Raw genomic sequence first — 22,829 nt, 5'->3', positions numbered from 1 at the left:
GCTTTTCATCAGATCTGTCTCCTCCGCCTCACCATCTCCATTCTCCCACTATGGGTTCCCAAGGCCCAGTCTTTTTTCCCCCTCTGAGTTAGTCACAGTGTCCTCACCTCCCTCCGCTCTTTCATAAATATGAGTCTTTCCTCCCTCACTGGCTCCCAGTGCCTACACCACATTTCCCTCTCCAGCTCTCAGGCCCAGTCTCCTCTCCTAATCAATCCCACTCCCCTCCCTTTCCCCCACAGACTCTTTGTCACCTCTGTCAGGCACCTTCCTTTTCTACACTGCCTGGTTGCCAGCAGAGGGTGGAGACCAGGTCACTGAGAGCACAAGGGGAAAGTTTCCATGCTCTCAGTTCTGGTGCCCTGCCCTACACCAGTCTGCAGCAGCTGGGAGCAGCAATTGCAGGGAAAGTTCTGCTTGATGCTTGTATCCCTGGGCTTTAGCATGCTCAGTACTTTCTGGGTATACATGTGCAGGCTAGTCAACAGGAGGAACTGAAAGAGGCTGGAATATGCTCAGTGAGGAGGACAGTATCTTCAGAGAGTTTAGCTACAATCTACAAAGTCTCTGAACACAAGCAAACTCACTTTTGAAAGATTTGTTCACACTTGGGTGGATTTTCATAGGGGATGGCAAAATGCACATTCCGGACACAAAGGCCACCCCATGCCAAGTTTCAAGTCCCTGCACCAAAAGCATGAAGGTGTGAAAGCTTTAAAAAGAAAAAAACTGTAAGAATTTTTTTTTAATGTGGCACAACAATGTATTTTTTCCCTTGCCTCATTCTTGGAAATGGCTGAACCTTTGACAGAAACTTTCCAAAAATATTCAGTCTGAGGCCAGTAAAATTTCATTCCAAAAGGTTTAAGTTTGGCAAAGTTATAAGCTACTGAAAACAGGGTCTTATTATGAAAAGCAAGGGAAATTTTAATAATAGTCAGGGCTGCTAGCTCCACCTATTTGACTGCTACTAATAGTGCCAAATTCTTTGCTTTTTCCTCCAAACTTGATCATGCAAAGCGCTCCCTGAAGAAGATGGGAGTTTTAGCTGAATAACTCTTGAGTCCAAGATGTGGTCAGTGCATGTCCCTTAGAAAAGGAGGAACATTTACAGAGAAATAGGAAGCCCAGCACATGTGCCAGCTTCAATAAGTTACCCTTTCCCCATTCCCTTTCCATTTACTGTGAATTAAATCAATGGTTTCACAGGCTCTGCCTGTGCAAATGATAAGCCATTGTGGGTGCAAGCATCATTTATGCATACTCGGGGCCGGATTAACTTTTTGTGGGCCCGGTGCCAAACATATTTGTGGGCCTCCATTGGGGAAATAGGGCATGTGATGGGGGGCAGTCTGCAGAGTGAGGGGCTGTTTGGGGGCAATAAGGCGCAGCGCAGCGGAAGTGGCCCCACTCAGTCCAGAACAGGGCACTGTTTACAAATCCACAACTGCTAGATGCACACTGGCCCGCCCAGCCCTGCACTGCCAGTGTGCCCCTTCCACACTGCCCCCCTGTCCTTATGCCCAGCATCCCCTCACCCAAAGACTTCCCCTACAGATCCCTATGCCCAGAGACCTCCCCCACAGATCCCTATGCCCAATGCCCCTGTCACAATATAACTGCCCCCCTCCTCCATGGGGACCCCTGGGTAAGCAGTTTAGCATTGCATGTTGCTATCACTTGTATATGTGGTAAAATGTATTGTGGGAAGGGTTGCAGGTGTGAGTGTGGAGTGAAAGGTTCCTTTGCAGGTTACAAGAGGCCGTAGAGGGAGGAAAGCAGAAGGGAGTGGGTTAACTCGACACTCCAGCTAGGTCTGAAGATAAGACGCTAATTCCAGCCCAAGGCCACGACACGCAACCAACTCTCGGCTGCCTGCCAAAAAAGACGGGGGCCTGGATTCCAACCCCGACCAGCTGTGAGAAAGGAGGATTCAGCTGAACAGAACTGCAGGGGCTGCAAAAACTAGTGAGACAGTGAAGGCCAGCGAGGGGGAAAACCACAGTGCTGCGTCCCTGAAGCTGGTGTGTTTTGGGAAAGCTGAGGAAGCCATGGAAGGCTGGTTTGGACTGGTACAAAGAGTATGGGGGACAGAGGTCCCTGAACAGAATGCCCCCAAAAGACCCCAGGACTTAAAACCCTCCCAAGAGCTCAAGTAAATCGAAGATCAACAGTGGACCCTGACGGCCTGTGCACAGAACAGAACTCTTGTACACCCTTCCCCCCTCTACTTCTGATGTTACACCCAGGCTTGGCCAGCCTCGGGTTGTGCGTGTGTAAGTATAAAAGTGGGTTAGGGCATGGACACTAACGCTTTTTTTCTTCCCCCGAGTAACATGGGAAGCCCCAGCACTCACCGCTGTTATTTTATTAATAAAACTTTAAAACTTAGTCAATTGGTGTGCTCCTTCATCTCCTCCCCTAACAAACCTGCGGCCTCAGCCTGATCACCTGATGCCTCAGGCAGCTTGGTAACATAAATCTGTCACAGTTTTGGTGGAGAATTGCAGAGGGGGGTGGCCCTGCGGAGCACACCAACTGGTCTGCCCTTGGTATTTCATGTTTGCTCTGCCCGGCATAGTTGGTATTTCATGTTAAGGATTTTAGGATTAAAGGTATGCCCCACCCTCAGTCGTAGCATAACTAAAAAACAAAGGAAGGTTTAGCGTTCCTCTCTCCACCCTGGTCGGCGGGGAAAGGGTGTTGGTGGATCTACCCCTGGCCGTAAAAGTGCCAGGCAATAGGAGGAGGGCTTAAAAACCCTCACTCCAAGTGCAAAAAAAAAAAATCCTTGGTGCATACACCCTCAGTCGTAGCATAACTAAGCATAAAAAAAAAAAGGGTTTCTCGCTCTGCATGAAAAGGGTTTTAAATTTGGTGTATAAACCCTCAGTGGTAAAGGACCAAGTAATACAGAGGGAGGCTTAGCATCTCTCCCTCCAGCCCAGGGGAATAAACATTGTAAGCCCCGGTGCCGGCGTGGGCAACGTAAAATTTCAAGTAACTAAAAAAACCTTAAAAGCTGTACTAACAAAGTGTAACAAAAAAGTTATAAAGGTAAAAAAAAATTCAGGAAAAAATATGTTCAAGCAGTATTTTCTATATAAGACCCAACTCTGAAGGATATAGAAGTGTGGGCAAATAGTGGTAGCACCAGTGTGAAAAATGTTTAAAAAAAAGCAATCCAAAAATAATACTTTGTTTAAAAAATTACTCCTTTTAAACAAATCTTGCTCTGTTATACCAAACTCTAAAGAATATAAAAGTTTGGGCAGTGTAGTATTTCTTGTAAGTGATATTGTGGTAATTTCACAATTTAAAAAAAAATGTTTAAGAAAAGGGACCAGGAGTGGTGGGGGCTAATTAAGGAGCCCACCCTCCTTGCTAAATTGGTAGTAAAACAAAGCCGGTGCCCATGGAAAGGGACGACGCAGCAAAATTGGGCCCAAACAAGCAGGCAGGCAACAAATAAAAAGTTAAAAAACAGGTTAAATGTCCTAAGGGCATAGTGGCAAAAGTAAAAAAAAAAAAGTAAGTGCAAACATAAAAAAATCAAATCCCTAAAATAGTACTTAAAATGGTAAAATCTAAGTTCATAAACGTGTCATTTTAAAAATAAGCAAGTAATTAAAAAAAAAAAGTAAAAAGTTAACTCTGCAAAGGCTGGAGGGAATTAAGCGGGTAAACATTGTAACACTGTTAAAAAAAAGTGTTATAAAAAAAAATTCTTGGTTTCTTTGCAACCATTGTAAAAAAAAAAAAAAATATGGGCCCTTTTCCAAAAAAATGTTTGTAAATAGTCCAGGCAAAAAAATTATCTAATTAAAATAATTTAACTATGTACAATTTAGTCAAATTTGCTAAAAAAATATATAAGGGGGTTCTATTAAAATCTAACTGCCCCAAATGTTTAAAAAAATGTAATCTATATACAGCTATGTAAAAACAAAGCAGTGTAAAAAAATGTGCAGTGTATATTGTAAAAGGGGTAAAAAAAATGGAAACATACCATACTACTTAATTAAAATCCTATTAGGGCTCCAAAAAAAGCTGCAATAGGTTGTGTCTTCTTTTTCAAATTTTTGTATGTTTTAAAGCAAAAGTTAAAAATAAAAAGTAATCAAAACTCTGTAAAAGTTAATTGTGTCCCTTTTAAAACAAAGTCTCTAAGCTGCTAATGTCTTTAAATCCAAAGGCAAACCAAAAAGCGCCTGTGTTAATGCAAATTATCTAACTAATAAAGGGAAAAGCCATTAAAACCTGGCCTGCCTATAAAACAAACACAAAAAAATATGGGGGTAATTCCTCTGTTTTGCCTGCAATCAGCAAGGGTATTTGTAAATATATGTGTGTGTATATATATATATATATATATTTTAAGCAATAATCTGCCACCCCCAAAGGGGGAAAACATGTTATTTTTGTCTTTCAAAAAATCAAAAAAAGCTGACACCAGCTAAAAAGCAACCCAAAATTCCATAAATCTACTGTCACAATAAAAATTGTGTTCTGTGTTCTATGTTTTCTCGTGTGTTGTTTGTCTTGTTGCTAGCACTGTTGTGTATTAAAAAAAATACTGCAAAAAAAAACATCCTCAGGTAGTAGGCACCATATTACAAAAAATTGGTTTTAAAGCAAAAATTATAAATACTGTAAACCTAAGGGTAATTAAAAATAACTTAAGCTCTTTGTTCCAGCTACAAAACAGCCTAATACAAAAACAAATAAAAATAAAAAACCATACTGCTATAGCTATGGGATGTACTAAAATGCAAATACTTGCTTTGTCCACCTTAAAACAAAAAATGTTTTGGGTAATATCAAAAAACACTAAGGTTTTAATACACTTGCTAAAGCAAAGCAAAAAAACCACTGTTTAATACTTATCAATACAAATAAATGCAGTGTGTTTCTAGCATAGTAAGGCCAGGCCTTTTAATTAAAAAAATTGTTGTTAAAAATGCACACCAACAAGCTCTAAAAGCAAAAATATAAAAAGTTAGCCCACTCCTCATATGGCTCATAAAATCCTTCTGGCTACCCCAAACCTTGAGCCAGTGGGCTGGGAGGAAAAAAAGCTATTAAACACCACAGCTTTTACCGAGTGGACTCCCCAAAAGTGGGTATGCTTGTCCTTGTCTGTTACTCCAAAGCCCTGTAGTAAAAACATTTCACTAAAATCCTGTATGTAAAATAAATTAAATAATAAAACCAAAGTACTGTATAATGGGCAATGTGTATGTGTTAATTCCTAAAAAAAAGTGTTTAAAAAAATTAAAATGTTAGCAACCCTCTAATAAACAAATGTAAATGTAATGTAAGTACTGTGTTTACCAATAATCACATTTACTGTTTGCCACAACCAAAAAAGTCTCAGCTTTGCCCAGGAAAAAAAAAAAAAGCTATGTAAATACCCGCAAAGCCGTAAAGGCCGCTTTAAATAAAAAAAAAGCCAAGCATAAAAAAATCGTCATTAAAAACATCCCAAAATGGCAAATTAAAAACAAGGTAATGTTGCAAAAGCTAAAAAAGGTGACCCACACTCTAAACACCAAGTGGGTGGGTCTGTACTCCATTGTAAATCACATCTCCCCGGTAGTGTACCAATGTCAGCTACCTAGTAAACTAAAATGAGTGCATGCCAATCAGCTCAAAACATATGTTTCTAGTCATGGCGTTGTGGGCCTCAGTTGTGGACCAGCCACCTGCCTAGACCATCCGGGTCTCCATCTGTCCATAAAATTATTTAAATAATTATAATTATAAGGAGGAAAAATACCTCCAAAAACTCTCCATGGTTCAAGCTATCAATGGGGCCCAAGCCACAGGGTGGCGCAAGGCTGAAGGGGAGAAGCCGTGGGGGCAATGCATAGTTCAAATAAACACCATAGGGCCACAGCAAAATACCTGGTGGGTGGCCCCGGACCTTCCATAAATCCCCAAAAAACAAACCCTGTACCTCATGTGGTGGCCTAAAGCAAAACAAAAAGCCCTTTGGCAAACAATAGCAGTCCCTAATCCCTAAACAAAATGTTGTTGTAACCTCCTAAACCAGGCAAACAACATCCATAACAAAAGCCAAAAAAGGCTGTAACAAAACAACTAATGCCTTAAAAATTTTTAAACCTACCTCAGTTTCTCCAATAAATGCATTTACGTTGTTCTTTTTCTTTTCCCTTTTGCTCTGTTAACAAAACAGGGCAGTAATAGCAAAAGCCCCAAAACACCCTAAACAAAAGTGATAAACCGCTCTTGCTGCTTCAGGCCTGCAAAATTCGCCAGTGTAACACAATGTATCTATGGTGGTCCATTCCTGTAAAAATCCTCAGGTGTCCAACACTTTTGTCATCCTTTGTTAATTTTACCACTGTTCAAAATTGGCTGTGGTAAAAAAAAAAAAAGTCAATTATCCACTGGCAGGGGGGCAATTGTGGCTTAGCATCCTAAAAATGTGGCATCACATATTACCTGGGTATTTTTCCAAGGGCGGCCCCCTGCCAAAATCCCCAGGTCCCCTGGCCCTGCATATCCCCCCCCAATTAAATCCCAAACAAAATTAACCCAAAAAACCCGCGTACCCCACCAAGTAGCACCACAGGGGACAACGTTACGTCCCATCGACACCTAAACCCCCCTCCCAAAAAGTTTGTTTCCACCTGGGAACAATGGCCCCTCCCTTGAAAAAAAAAATCTCTATCCATACTGCCAGCGCTCATGGTTCCACTTAAAAAAAATTTTTTTAAAGCAATGGCTCAAGTAAACCACCAATAAAAAGGTACATAAAAAGGTTTTCAATATCACAAAAAAGTTTAATATGCTGTCCAAGTCAACACTCCACATTAACAGCTGGCATAAAAAGGTGGTCACCATATTAGTCCCCAGATGGTGTTGGGTTGAACCTAACCCCCACAGTTCCAAATGTTGGTATATCACGTATATCACCCACTCATCCACACACACGTCCCGCCAGTGTGGATAGGTAAATATTACATGCCCCAAACAATTTCCAGCATCCCTTATAAATTGCAGCCTCCTCCGCTTAGTCCCTAGTCTTCAAAAAGTAATTCTAAAAATGCACCTCCATATCTCCCCCCACCAACGGTGGTGGCAAATGTTACCAGCCACCAAATGGGAAGCGGCCACTCAACGCTAAATCCTCCTTAATGCCACCTTAAAAGCTTTAAATATTTACCTGCCCCTAACACCGTTAGGGTCCCCGCCTTCCTTCCCAATTGTACAAAGGGGGCCGCCCTCCAACTTGCCCTCCTTAGACAAACGTTGTCCTTGTCCCCCTCAAAAAAGGCAAACCTTAGTAAGCTCCTTGTAAAATGGGGCCAATACGGCAGCTAATATTTAAAACATTCAGCAAGGGGCCATAAAAGACAAACAGTTAAAACAGTTAAAAAAGGCCATGGGGCTGGTCACAAGTGCAAATCTCATGCACCTTACATCGGCCACCTCTGCCCTCAAACACACTGCCAAATTGGCCCGCCACACATGGAACACCTTGCGGGAACTAATTAGAACCATAACTGAAGCCGGGGACCAACTAGTGTGGAATTCGGTGTGCTCCCAGCTCCAACAATATTTAACCCAGCAAGTCCACAGCATCCAAAAAAAATGTGCTCTATAAAGCCTGGCCTAAAAAAATTTATTTTCACTCAAAAATGCCCCAAAAGCAATGGCCTTTTCACTACTCCTGAAGGCACACAAACTAAACTTGCACAAGCACTGCCTGCTCCTTTACAGCCTTTGGCCCCATAAAAAAAGTGTGGGCCCCAGCTATAAAAATCCAGCTAGGCCTTTAAAAAGGCTGCCTCTGGAACTGGGTGGTCCATCGCAACGTATGAAAGGTGGCTCCCCCCAATGACACGGCTAAGGTGTATGTGCTGACTACATCCTCTAACTATCAGCACACATAAATTGCAAAGGGCAACACCTGGCAACTGTGGCTGAGAAAGCCCCCCCAAATAATGTGTAAAAAAAAAAAAAAGGCAATGCCAGGCCGCTTTTATAAGGTGGGTCAACACATCTGCTGAAAAGGGGAGGCATCAAAATACACCCCCACTAAAGCACACATGTTCACCAACAGCTCCGCGTGTGTTTAAAAAACCACCTATCCTAGGGTGCCCCTTAAGTTGCTGTTGCACTCTCAGGCGCAAAATTTTTCGGTGCATTAACCCGCAGTTATGGAAAGTATGGTTAATATTTCTAACTATATTGTGTTTAATTTTTCATAAATTACGCCCATTGTGTTTCTTCCATTAACGCACACCCAAAACCAACTAACCGTGTTCCACACAAATGCCTCCTCCTTTACAGTGGTGCAGCACACATTTAATCTAAAAAAGGCTGCCTTTGCCACAGCCATCCGGATGGGGCATCTATGCCAGCAAAGAAATGTGCTATGCTATGTTACTAATGAAGCCAAAACCCACTACTGGCTGGTGCATGCAATTGTTGCCGTCCTAACCATTTTGTTTGTGCTATATTGCTGTTTGTGTAGGAGGCCAACGGTAACACGAGCCACCGTGTCAAAAAACAAAACAAAAAAAACCCAACCTAAGTGGTAACCCCTCACAACAAAAGGTTGATTCAGGATCAAGGGGGGGAATGTCACAATATAACTGCCCCTCCCCCCCCCATGGGGACCCCTGGGTAAGCAGTTTAGCATTGCATGTTGCTAGCGCTTGTATATGTGGTAAAATGTATTGTGGGAAAGGTTGCAGGTGTGAGTGTGGGTTGCAGGTTACGGGAAGCCGTAGAGGGAGGAAAGGAGAAGGGAATGGGTTAACTTCCCAAAGACCCCCCCCCCGCTGACATCCCATCACAACCGCACAGCACCCTGCACACCATACCCCTTGACCAGCTCCCCCACCCACAGATCCCCTACTGTCCAGTACTCCCTTCACAGTCCCACCATCATAGCTGTACAGCACCCCATATTCCTGAGGGAATTCTGCAGCAAATTCTGTGCATAATATTTTAAAATTCTGCAATTTTTTTTTACAATAAATAAATGTGGAAGCTCCACCAAGGCAATGGGGAGCACAGGCCACTGAGGTGGGAGAATACCTTGCAGCCTCTCTGGGACAAGGACTTGGCAGTGAGGCTGAACCTGACTCTGACACAGCACAAGGGCCATGCCTGCCATAGAAATACCCTGGGGCCCTGCCCCTTTTGCACCAGGCACACCAGATGTGGGCAGGGAGGCTCAGCCTGGCAGCAGGATCCAAGTGCAGAGGGACTTAGTGTGGGGGGATCCAGATGGGGGTAAGAGGGTTGTGTGGGGGGCAGTCTGGGTGCAGGCAGCTCAGTGGGGGATCTGGATGCACAGGGAGGTTCCAGGTAAAGGGGCAATGGGAGGCTGTAGGGGGGACCAAGTGAAAGTGGTTGGAGCTCAGCGGGAAGAGGGGTGTCTGGGTGCAGGGGAGGTGGGGTTCATTTGGGTGGGGGTCCAGGTGTAGGTGGTTGGGGCTCAGCGGGGAGGGTGTCTGGGGCAGCTCATCAGGGTGGTACAGATGCAGGCATAGGTGCTGACTTCTGGTTTTGCTGGTGGGTGCCCCATCCCAGCTCCGCCCCCTTCCCCAAGGCCCCACCCTCACTCTGCCCCACTCCACCTCTTCCTGCCCCTGCTCTGCCCCCTCCCCTTAGGTCCTCTCCCCTGAGCATCTCCTGCCCACTGCTCACTCCTTTCTGCCCCCTCCTGCTTTGAAGGCAAGGTGTGTGTGTTTGGGGGGACTTAGTCTTCCCCCAAAACTGGCAATTTTCAGCATATTTATACACTTCTTTCATATTCTGTTATTGAATGTGTGTCTATCATTGGCATCTTAACAATGTAATCATTAAAATAGTAATGAACTATATCATTATATTAGCATGAATTACAGTATATTAAAATCAGTACACTCAGCTACAAGCTGTCTTCACTAACAACCCAGTTTAAAGACATTATGTTCGCTCTGGGCTTCACACCTGCTTAGGGCCTGTTTGGGAGCTGAGGGAGGGCCACTGATGGCTGTGGGAAGAAGGTGGATGGGAGGGACAAGCAATGGAGAGTCTTTCCCCTCTCTCTTCCTTTCGCTCTCCCTGCCCCTTTCCCTTTCTCTTGTTTCTTCTCTAAGTCCTTGCTCCCCTTTCTGATGTTTCCCCCTTCTTGCTCTGTCTAGTGCCTGCTCCCACCTACACACTCAAAGTGGCAGAGGAGGTTCCCCCTCCTTGGGTGGGAAGGTTGCCTAGTGGTTAAGGCACAGGCATCGGGCTCAGGTGTTCTTGATTTGATTCTCTGCTCTGCCACAGACTCCCTGCTTAGCCTGGGGAAAGTCACTTCACCTCTGTGTGCCCTAGATCCCACCTGCCAACTGGGGCTAATGCTGACCCTGCCTCCCAGGCTAAATCCATTCATGGTTGTGTGATGATGGGGGAAATGGAGATACCAATGTGGGTAGATTTGGGCTGAATTTCTCCATAGCCTGAGAGCGAGAGCCAGCTCCACAGAGGGGACGGGGGAGAGTGGGGCTCAGACCAGCTCCGCACAGAGTGGGCTTGGGGCTTCAGCCCTGCAGCTTCTGCCACTAGGGTGGCTGGGGATCCTGAGCCTGGGACTTCAGCCCCACATCTTCTGCCAGGGTCCAGGGCTTCTCCACCGTCAGCCCCATCTCACCCCCAGCATGGCTCCTGCCGGGGTCCAGGGCTTCTCCTCCCCCTAATCCACGACTGCACCCAGCCCTAGCCTAGCTGGGCTCCCTTGGGTCACGTGATGCCTGCTGTGGCCAGAGTTGAGCCTGGTTGGCAGAGAGCAACCATACAGGTGGATGCCATGGCCATCAGCCCAAGAGGTGTGGGGCGACCCTAGGTGAGCAGCGGCTGGCTCTGCTGCTGCTGATAGCCCAGCACTTCCGCCCATGCCTAACCCTAAGGCTTTTTTTTTTTTTGAGACTCACTCAGCCCCTGCCGGAGCAGGGAGGCACGAAACAGTTGATCTGAGCCTCCCCGCCAAACAGCTAATCGCAGCTGCACGCAGGCTAGCCATATGAAACAGCTCATCTGCCAAGGCACCCGCAAAACAGTCGGGCTGGCCGGGACCCCTTCTGACTTTGGGCCCGGCGCCATAAACCCGGTACAGTGCTTACCCAGAGCCTGGCTTCAGCTGCTCTCAGGGCTTTTACACATTACCACTTATGTCGGCATAATACATGTTGCTCAGGCATGTGAATAATCCATCCCCCTGAGCTACATAAATTACACCGACCTAAGCACTGGTGTGGACAGCGCTGTGTCCACAGGAAAGCTTCTCCCGCCAATTTAGCTACCGCCTCTTGCGGAGGTGATTTTTTTATCCGGACGGGAGAATTCTCTCCCATCGGCAGTCTTCACCAGACACACTAGCGCAGCTGCATTGGTGCGGCTGCACCACTGTAGCACTTCTAGTGTAGACTAGCCCTCAGCCTGTTCACAGGATGAGTGGTGACTTAGCCCCAAATACTGAAGAGGTTTGTTCTAGGATGGTAAATAAGAAAAAAAGGAGCTATTGGAATCCTTTCCGGGGCTTGGCATCTTGTTGGAGAATCAGTAAGTTTGGGTGGAGTTTGGCTTTGGAGAGGGAGATGGAGGGAGTAAAGGGAGTGAGTGGAGGGGGAATTGAAGATCTGAATAATTTTGCTGATAGTTTTTCATCATGGGGGCTTAGTTGGGAGCTGCTTGAGGAATTCCAGAGCTCCAAGGCTTAGTTTTTGTGCTGTGATAATCTATTCAGGACTGTAGTAGAGTAAGGGGAGTCTTTGGCTCCACTGAGCACACAGAATTCTGCTCTTTATTCTTTCATTATAATTTTATTTCAGAAAGTAATATATCACTAAGAAGAACATGAAGACAGCAGATCTGAATCTCCTACTTATACAGATGGAGATTAGGAGTAACTCCCTGGAACAGACTTTCACCAGTGTAAAGGGAAAGGAGAATCAGGTACAAGATGTATAATCATACATTCTTACATATGTCACTCCTACTTCTGTCTTTTTTGTCCATAACAAAAGACTTCAAAGCAGAAGGACGATCTTGTCGTTAAGGCACTTAAGAAATCTGGGCTAAACTCCCAGCTCTGCCACAAACTTCCTGTATGACCTTGGCCAAGATTTTTAAAAGAGCTCAGAGCCTGATTTGCCACACCCACAAGTGAGGCCCGATTTTCAAACACATTCAGCTCCCACCAGCTCCCACTGTGATACCTGTGTCTCTATTTTTCAAGAGATCTCATCACACTAGGTGCTCTTTGAAGTGCTGAGATAGGAATAGTGCGCTGGTCCCTCTTGTGGATACTGAACTTTTTGAAAATGTTGGCCTTAACCTATAAGTGACTGTTCTCCCATTCCTAACACTGGAAACATGCTGCACCTCCTCCTCCACCCACCCTCACAGGAAAGAGAGAGAGAGACAGAGTGTCCCAGTGGATATTGGGGAGTAAGCTCTGGCCTGGCACCTGTTGACTCTGCAATATCCATTCACGCCCAACATGGTGGGTTGACTTTGGGATCCAAAGTGATATTGTCACCTGGATTTCCCAATGGTCCCATGTTAGTATCATGGCCTCTCTGTGGGGCGGGTTCCCAGTCTTGATCCAGATTGTGTATGTCAGGCCTGTCATAAATATAAAGGGAAGGGTAAACCCTTTTAAAATCCCTCCTGGCCAGAGGAAAAATCCTCTCACCTGTAAAGTGTTAAGAAGCTAAAGGTAACCTCGCTGGCACCTGACCAAAATGACCAATGAGGAAACAAGATACTTTCAAAAGCTGGGAGGAGGGAGAAAAACAAAGGGTCTGGGTCTATCTGTATGCTGCTTTTGCTGGGGATAGAACAGGAATGGAGTCTTAGAACTGTTAGTAAGCAATATAGCTAAGTATGTGTTAGATTATGATTTCTTTAAATGGCTGAGAAAAGAACTGTGCTGAATAGAATGACTATCCCTGTCTGTGTGTCTTTTTTGTAACTTAAGGTTTTGCCTAGAGGGATTCTCTATGTTTTGAGTCTAATTACCCTGTAAGGTATCTACCATCCTGATTTTACAGAGGTGATTCCTTTACTTCTATTAAAAGTCTTCTTGTAAAAAAAACTGAATGCTTTTTCATTGTTCTAAGATCCAAGGGTTTGGGTCTGTGGTCACCTATGCAAATTGGTGAGGATTTTTACCAAACCTTCCCCAGGAAGTGGGGTGCAAGGGTTGGGAGGATTTTGGGGGGAAAGACGTGTCCAAACTACGTTTCCCAGTAAACCCAGTTAAAGTTTGGTGGTGGCAGTGGAAATTCCAAGGGCAAAGGGTAAAATTAATTTGTACCTTGGGAAAGTTTTAACCTAAGCTGGTAAAAGTAAGCTTAGGAGGTTTTCATGCAGGTCCCCACATCTGTACCCTAGAGTTCAGAGTGGGGAAGGAACCTTGACAAGGCCCTACCCTGACTGGGGGTGTTGTGTAATTGAGTGAATTAGTTGGTGGGGTGCGGGGGGGGCGGTGTGCAGGTACAGGAGCCTCATGGTTATAATAAGCACATCCTGTGAAGTGGCACCAATCAACACTAAGGGGTGGGGAAGCTGGAGCCCTCCACTGTGGGGGATGGATGGCGGGGGGAGTGTGTGTCTGTTCCCTATTAATAATATTTTCTGTGTTGTCCTGTGGCTGGCCAATGTGCCAAACCCAGCCATTAATGTTCAAGACAAAGAGCACAATTTACCCTGGACTGTCTCTCTGGCCTCTTCAGTTTTGTGAGCATGGTCCAGACACAGCAACATTTTCCCCCTGCAAGGAGAGCAGTGTTCAGTGCCATGAGAGGGGGAAGGAGGAAGTACAAGAAACAGGGAGACTGGATTGGACTGTAACACTGTCTGATGGAATACCCTGAACTGACTAGTAGTAATCACAGGGGGTCAGACCTTTTGAATGCGCTCCCCTCCAGGCTGAGTGTCTTGGGCCAGGCTTTTGTCCAGGGGAAGTTTTTCTGTAACATTTGACCCAAAAGGGGTCAGTCATTTTTGAGACTCAGCAAACGGAAACAATCTCCTTTTGTCAACGTAAAGCAAATTCTTGCCCCATTTAGCAACAGTCAAGCACAGAGATGGCTACTGGTAGGAAGGTGACTTGGGCAGGGTGGGAGGTTTCAGGGAAGGTTTGGAGCCTGTGCATAGGTTCTTTTAAATGACAGCAACTCTTCCTGTCCCACAGGAAGTTATGCATGTTGGTACATTAGCTGTACAGAGGCAGATTTATGGAAATGGACAGCGCTCTCCCTGGCATGGAGGCTGGGAAGGTGGAGTCTTGGATGTTCAGGGAGAAGGTGTGGGTACTTCACTACAGCCATAGAATAATAGCTCAGATTGAAGTATGCTCAACAAATCTGCACTCAGTCAATTCTGTTCGGTCCCTTAACATCCTCCCCCGGTGTGATCCTACAGGTCTCCAGAATGGAAGCCTGAATCTGACAGTCTCTGTCCTCACCTGGTAAGGACAGCAGATCCCTCGGACGGGGTCTCCTCCACCAGTTGCCATGCTCTCTGCTCATCCATCAGCTCCACAACTCAGTGACTCCCTCCAGGTACAGCACCCTCTCCAGGGACTGGATGGCAATGCTGGGTAGAAAAGGCGGAATATACCACCTGCTCTCTGTGCAGGGGAATGTGCTCCCAGCATCACAGCAGGGTTATCTAAAGACAAAGGGATAGGCTAGGTGAGATCCTTAGGCCCCAACAGGAATTGGCTTCCCTTTTCTGATGACTAAGAGCAGCCAGCAATGCTCTGCTCCCCAGCCCTAACTGCTTCAGACACCACTCTGCTTCATCTTCACACTGCTGAGCTGGCCCCTCTGGGGAAGCCTTCTGGCTTTCTGAATAGCCGGGGGGAAACTCTGCCCACTCATAACTCTGCCAAGCTCAAAGGCCCCTATGATCCAAACTCTCAGTTTTCCAAAACCTTTCAGTATCCCTGAGCCCCCCCAGATAAGGAGGATCCTAATGGGAATTCAGTACTTTCTAAGGGCTGATACAGACACTGTGTGAGGGGTTGGCTCCATCTATGACGGGTTGGACCCCTTGGGAAGCAACCTGATGTGCTGAGATACCATTTAGTCTACCTGTTCTGCCAGCATGGGCCCCCTTTAACCTATCTTGCTGAGCCAGGCTCTTAAAACCTCCTTTAACACACACACAGGCAGGGCCACACCCAGCTGCAGATTAGCTGTAGGAAGACTCAGTTTAAGGGACTTGCTCCAGCCCTCAGATGTCCACCTCCCTTGGATTGCAGACCCAAAGATATATTATGAAATTCACCCCCTCCCTCAATGTGGAGAGAGGTGTGCACACTTCTTGCCCCCCACCCCCATTAGAAATTACAGAAACTGGGTTTAATAATAAACAAAACAAATGCTATTAACTATAAAGGGCAGATTTTAAGTGGTAGAAGGAGTAACAAACAGAACAAAGCAGATTACTAAGCAAATGAAATCAAACACGCAAACTAAGCTAGTTTCATTAAAGAAACTGGTTACAAATAGTATTTCTCACCCTAGATATTGTTGCAGGCAGTTTGCAAAGTTTCTGTGCTTCAGATTTCCAGTTATATTCCTTTTCAGATGATACCCCTATCTCTGTCTGGACTCTCCCCTTGCCTTCCCTTTTGCAGTCTTTCTTCGTGGGCAGACAGGCCATGGAGAGGAGGAGTCCTGTTTGCCTTCTTCCCCACCCTTAAATAGGATTTACATAAGGTGGGAATCCTTTGTTTCCCAAACTTGACCCCCCTTCCCTTACAGTGGAAAATTACAAGTTCCAGGTAATGTTTTAGTATCAGGTGACAAGACCACCTGACGCTGTAGTATCATAGCGTCCCTGAGTCAGTGGCCCTGTGGAGGGTCCACAGGAAGGCCAAGCTGTTCACAGCTCATTGTCCTTGCTGATGGGCCATCCACCATGTCTGGCTTTTCCATTGTTGTACCTGAAGTGTTAGCAGTGGGCATCACCCAAAGTAGCATAGTTGAAATACAGATACATCGTCAATATTCCTAACTTCAGACGCAGAAATGATACAGGCATACAAATTGGAAATCACATTCAGTAAATCATAATCTTTCCAGTGATACCTCACATGAGCCATCCTGCATAAAGTATATCTCGGTTATGTCAGATTCATATCATAAGCATATTTTCATAAAGAATATGGAATGACATGTCACACCATCCATCTCCACTAGTGACTTGCAGGGGCTGAAGTCACTAGCCAGCTCTTGCTGGGCCCTTGATAGGCACATTGTCTGGGAACAGGGGATGGAAAGGAAACAAGTGGCAAACAGGTGACCCTGAATTTCCTGCAGAGTTTCCTTTCCCCACATAGCCCCTACCATCTCCCGTGTACACTACGGGATCTCCAAAAGGGAATAGGACACCATCAGAATGGAGATGTCCCAGCATGCGTGGGGAATGCAGCAGGGAAAGAATCCTGAATTTTCAGCGCTGGGAACTAACAGCAGGGCTGACTGGGTAGAGCTGATGATCTGGGTCTCTCTAGTGTTAACCCTATGATCTCCAAGGTGTTGTGAAACAGGATGTACAGGGCCTCCCTGGCCAGCATGGTCTTAGCTCCCAGAAATCCTCATATAACCCTGGCCTGGCTGTGATAGAGGATTAACACACCAAGGGCACTGCTAGGTGGGGTTAGCACACATGTTCAGGGGATCCCTGCTGGGGTGACACATTAAGGGTCAGGACCAGCAGATTCATAGCGCTAACAGCTGACCTCAATGCACACAGGATTTCATTCATATTTTGGGGTCAGTTAACCCTTCAGGGACTGACCAGTCATGAGTAGGGCCTTACCAAATTTCCCGGTCATAGGATTTTTAAAATAATAAATTTCATGATTTCAGCTATTTAAATCTGAAATTTCATGGTGTTGTAATTGTAGGGGTCCTGACCCAAAGAGGAGTTGTGGGGGGGGGTTTGCAAGGTTATTGTGGGGGGGGGTTGTAGTATGGCTATCCTTACTTCTGCACTGCTGCTGATGGTGGCTCTGCCTTCAGAGCTGGGCAGCTGGAGAGCGGCTCTGAAGACAAAGACGCCACCAGCAGCAGCGCAGAAGTAAGGATGGCATTGTATTGTATGGTATTGCCACCCTTCTGGGCTGCTGCCTGCAGAGCTGGGCCCTCAGTCAGCAGCCGCCACTCTCCGGCTGCCCAGCTCTGAAGGCAGCAATGCAGAAGTAAGGGTGGCATGGTATGGTATTGCCACCCTTACTTCTGTGCTGCTTCTGGCAGGATGCAGCCTTCAGAGCTGGGCGCCAGGCCAACAGATGCCGCTCTCTGGCCGCCCAGCTTTGACGGCAGTGCAGAAGTAAGGGTGGCAATACCGCAACCCCTTAAAATAACCTTGCGACCCTCCTCCAACTCCCTTTTGCGTCAGGACCCCCAGTTTCAGAAACACTGGTCTCCCCCCTGTGAAATCTGTATAGTATAGGGTAAAAGCACACAAAAGACCAGATTTCACAGGGGGAGACCAGATTTCATGGTCCGTGACGCGTTTTTCGTGGCCACGAATTTGGAAGGGCCCTAATCATGAAGGGTTAATACCATCATGACTCGGTACTTCTGGGGGCACTGCCAAGCCATTAGGGGGCGCTGGGTCAGAGCTAAGGGAAGGCCTATGACAAGGGGAGGAGACTGAGGACAGGCCCAGACTCTTAGGTGGAGCCAACCCCAGTTGAACTTACCTCTGTCAGCTCTCAAGTACCTTCTTTCTTTGCTGTTCTCTCCTAAACCTGCTTCACACCACGATCCCGAGTGCTGGCGAGATACGGGCATTAGAGCCCTCAGTATCTGGGAGGGTCGAAGTGGCATTGCCACTCTTTGCAACTAGGGTTGCCAACCCTCCAGGATTGTCCTGGCATCTCCAGAATTAAAGATTAATTTTTAATGAAAGATTATGTCATGTGATGAAATCTCCAGAAATTCATCCAGCCAAAGTTGGCAACCCTGTCTGCAACCATCTGCGTGCCGGCCAGAGTGCATGTGTGTGTGTTGGGGGGGGGATGGACACACACACACACACACAACCCACTGTGGTCTCTGTTTCTCCCAGGTGGAGATAGAGACTGGGATCAGCCCTTTGGTGCTTTGGGCTCCCTCCTGCAAGGCACTGCCGGGACAAGGGGTGCTCCACTCCCATCCTGCTTGTAGGGCCAATAAAATGTCAAGCCTACGATTGTGAAGCATGTTAGGAGTGGCTGAGGGTGACCCCTGCTTGCCAGAGAAAGGCATTTCAGTCTGTATTCTTCCAAGGATCCCTTTAATCAGGGAGTTTCAATACAGTTTATTTTGGTTTGGAGTCTCCCTATTGCCTTATTTGTCTGGTGCCTGCCACTCATGTTCCATGGCTACATCGGGGCTTCCGAAAGTGGAGGGAGAGGCACTTGCACTGTTGCCTCTTGATACAGGCGATGGGGCACATTTCACAGGGAGTGAGCGGGACAAGCTGGACTCAAGGCATCAGGTGCCTGTAAATAATCGCAGGGCTGTGTCCGAGAAGCACTCTGCAGGCTGGGGAAGCAATGAATCCCCAACTATTAGTGAGGGTGAGGAGTGGCATCTTCTCTCCACCCCAGGGATGGCACACTAACAATTCTGGGCACTGGGCAGGATGGAAAGAGTGAACTGTCAGGGTGGAGCCTGGTCCCTCTTGTAGAACTGATCAATGAAATTGTTTTTAATTGTTCACTTTATTAATATAACTTCATAAGCAAAATTTTATGAATGAAACAACATTCATTCATAAAATGGGTTACCCCAATAACTGGCTAATTGCGTTTCACTTTCAATGCAATTGCTGCTTAAATCCCTGAAATTTACACTGTTTCAACATTGTAACTTCTGCTCACGGTTTGTCATTCATTATACTTGTCCATATTATAACTCAAACTCCATTTTAACTTGTCCCAAACTCCATTTTAAAATGCTCACTTCATTTTGTAAAAGCTTGCTGCAACCTTCATTTTTGCAAAACCCTCCTGTAATCTTATTAGTTTAGTTTAGATGTGTGAATGAGGTATGGATGGATGATGGAATCAACCTCCAGCCCCACCCTGTCCTGATGAAATAAAGTGTAAACACCCTAAGGCTGAAGATGCAGACAACAGCCCTGACAAAGTAAGAGGAGTCCACCCTCAAAAGAAAAGAACAAAAGTACAATTGAAGAAACATCAAAGCCAGGTCCTAGGCTGAAAGTCCTGTCTGCAATTGATGGGTGATCAATCACACCAGACCCAGAGGCAGCGTGACACAGCAAGACCGATAGACTCTGGAGTCAAACTAAAGCCTACAAAAAGGATGGGTGAGATGGAAGACTCTGAAGGGTAACATTCTGCTGCCAACATGGAAGTGCATCGGTGCATGCTCAACAGAGACCCAGCTCTTCCTTGTGCCTGGCTTTCCTGGCCAGTGAGCCGCCACAAGCTACGAACCCAAGACACGAACTCAAGCTACATTCAGGACTGGTAACTATACAGTAGCTGCAGAACCTGTGTGTGTGTATGAACGAAAGTGTGAATGAATGTGAAACTGAATGAAATGTTATAGCTATAACTGACTGCCTATTATGATTCTTTTTGTATTCACAATACATGTGACATTTTGTCTTATCCCCTTTAATAAGATCCTGCTGGTTTTTATTTTATTGGTATAACACTCGGTCCCTCGATCTCTTAGCACCATTTTCAGGATGCCCATCAGCTTGCCAGTACACTCGCCTGTCTCCACCAGCCCGTCCAGCATGGTGAAGCAGAAGAGCATGAGGTACTACAAAGGTAGGTGCTTTGCGATGATCTGCAGGGAAAAGCAATACGGCAAATGTGAAACCAATTCCCTTGTCTTGGACTCCCAACTAACACTGTACTAAATAGGCACTAAGGTTTGGTTGTATTTGTCCAGCACTAAGTTATCTGCTCAAGGAAAACTGGAGCCTATAACTGAAATTTTAATCTGGCAGCTCCTGCTTTTCTGTCTCAGTGACTGCATTGTTGGAGAAACCCATGAAGTTGGGGACACAAATTCACTGGCCTCTCCCCATTGGCCCTGCAGACTGTCAGTCTCAGGGTCCAGGTTTCCCATCGACCTTTCCCCTTCCTTTTGGTACTGGGAGATGGCCAACCAAAAACCCCCACTAAGTTTTGGTAGGCCAACAGTCCCCTTACACCGAGGCATAAGGGAAGGAGCAGATACGGACATCAGAACTGAGACTGGTCCCAGCATGAGCCAGGCTGGGACTGGATGGATTCTTTCAGAATTACTAGTGATCCAGTGGGCACCAGCTGTGGAGCCAACAACAGAGGGACAGGTCCCCCCCGGAGCAGGCAGCGACTTTGCTGGGGAAGCTGTGCACATGGGATGATTATACTGAGTACTATCCAGGGCCGGCTCCAGGCACCAGCGAAGGAAGCAGGTGCCTGGGGCGGCCAACAGAAAGGGGCGGCAGCCGTCTGTTATCAGGGCGGCACGTCCGGGTCTTCAGCGGCAATTGGCGGCAGGCCCTGCAGTCCCTCTCTTCCTCTTCGGCGGCACTTCGGCAGCGGCTCAACCAGGCTTGTTTTTTGTTTTTGTTTTTCCCCTTCGCCGCTTGGGGTGGCAAAAAAGCTGGAGCTGGCCCTGGTCCTACCCTATGGCTTCACCCATTCACAGCACTTTACAACCAGATTAGTGCTCTTACAAGTCAGTAACGAGCAATGGGGCTGCATAAACTCTGACCCAAAAGCAGAGTTAATCAGCCTGTTAGGGAGTTAGCAGAAAGCAGCAGTTCTCTCACAGTTCTCATTACTGTGCTGAAATGTCCCTTCCCCTCCTCTCATTGCATCTGTGCCTCCCAGGCTGTTGGGCTGAACAGCAGCTTTCCACAGCCAGTAAGTCAGCCCCAAAGACATACCCCAGGTGTGAGATATTGATCAGCGTGTTGGCAATTCGTGCTCTCAGGCAGGCCTTGTCATCCCTTCTGAGGACCGCCTGCAACACATACAGCACAGGGTCAAAAGCAAGAACTGGAATCTCTAAATGCTGTTTGATGGCCCCACAGCCTCAATGCCTTTGAGTGCAGTGTCCCATGGAGCCAGGAATTTGGCCTGAGGGGTGGGGGGCTTTAATGGAATGCTAAACTCTATTATACTTTTCAGCCACGAGAGGGCACTGTGCGTAAAATATCTTATTTAAATGAACCTCAGTCATACCTGGCAGAGCATTAAAGGATCTTATGCTGAATGCAGCTTGTGTGTATAAGAAAGCTCTGTGACCAGTTCATATCTGGTATAGGGACATGAGATGATGGCAGGAGTAAACTAAAAACAGAAACAGAAGGAAAACAGCAACCAAGGTTGCAGACAGAAGAAACAGCCACTAAGGTTACAGGATCTCATCAACATGCACTCTTCAATGTCCCAGAGAACTTCAGCTTTGACAAACCTTCCCAATGGACTGACTGGAAGCAGTATTTTGTAAAATTTCAAATTGCAAACAAACTCCACAAAAACTGGGAGATATACAGGTATCTTCTTTAATTTATGCTATGGGGAAGCAAGCAGATCATATCTTTAAATCCTTCAACTTTATTGAAGATGGTCAAAGATGATTATGAAAGGGTTCTGGCTATGTTTGATACATATTGTGATGGGGCATATCTACCCTACACCAGCTCCAAGAGGGTTAACTCTACTTTGCAGGCTGAGGAAACCCCACCCCTCTGGCCCTGCTGGACATGCTCAGCCTGGAGGCAGCATATAAAAGGTAGCAAGCCAGCTCAGCCTGGTCAGGCTGCTGGAGGGGAAGGATGCAGGCTGTAGGCTGTGAGCTCTCTCCAGGGAGTTGCTACAGGCTCTGACTGTGGGACCAGTGCTTGCAGAGTGCCAGACAGACTCCAGGCTGCCTGGGGCTTCACCGGTAAGAGCCTGGCCATTTGAGGACCCTAGAGACCCAGAGGAACTGGGGAGCTTCAATGAGGGGGAAAGGGTAAGAAGCAGCCCAGGGGACTTGAACTTTTTGACAGTGAGTGAACCAGGGAGCCAGTCAGCATGTTTTGGGAGGATCCCTGCTGACTCAGGGTGAGCACCCCCACCACTGACAGGGCCCTGAGCTGGGACTTGGAAGAGCATGGAGGGCCTGAGTCCCCTTACCTGGGATGCCACACCCCCTTGAGTGGCATCCCATGCCCCCAATAGGCCATGTAATCCCATAGAGGTGGGCTACTAGGCTGACTCTGGCCATTAGGCAATGCTGCCCCATGTAGATGGGCTGCTTGCTGACTCTGGCTGTTGGGACACATAGCCCCTTGTAGAAGGGCCATCTACTGACTCTGGCCATTGGGCCACATTGCCATGAGTGGAAGGGCTGCCTACTGACTCCGGCATTTAGGCCACACTGCCCTGGCTGGACAGGCTGTCCTATGATGCCAGCCACTAGGCCAAACTACCACAGCCACAATAAAGGTAATTGGTATAAGAACTTACTGACTGCAGTAGCCCTTTTCCCTTCTTTTGGACCACACATGACCCGACACCCCATGGTGGGATGTACCTACCCTGTGACACATACTTTACACCTCAGAGGAGTGTGGTTTGTGAAAGAGCATGTTTTCACTGGAGAATTCAAGAATGAGGCGGAAATGTAGACTGTTTTTATAAGAGCTGTCTATGCAAGGGCTGGAAACTGATTTTTGGGAATGCAAAACATGAACATAACAGACAGGCTGTTTGTTGTGTTTAACAGGTAAATATTTTTCACAGCAGGTACAATTGGAGAAACTTAACCCTAGCCACAGCTATTCAAATA

General features: G+C 46.6%; 1 long non-coding RNA gene across 1 annotated transcript; it reads left to right on the top strand.

Moving 5' to 3' along the window:
• The first annotated feature begins 1,626 nt into the window (after positions 1 to 1,626).
• On the top strand, positions 1,627 to 14,573 carry LOC141994090 (uncharacterized). The gene is made up of 3 exons (XR_012641018.1): positions 1,627 to 2,276; positions 11,841 to 11,964; positions 14,440 to 14,573. It is a non-coding gene; the product is annotated as an uncharacterized LOC141994090 (long non-coding RNA).
• The last annotated feature ends 8,256 nt before the right edge of the window (positions 14,574 to 22,829 follow it).

Source organism: Natator depressus, chromosome 9, assembly GCF_965152275.1.
Source record: "Natator depressus isolate rNatDep1 chromosome 9, rNatDep2.hap1, whole genome shotgun sequence".
Classification (NCBI taxonomy): domain Eukaryota; kingdom Metazoa; phylum Chordata; order Testudines; family Cheloniidae; genus Natator; species Natator depressus.
The sequence above is the reverse complement of the archived record's forward strand: the minus strand, read 5'-3'. Positions and strand labels throughout refer to the sequence as shown.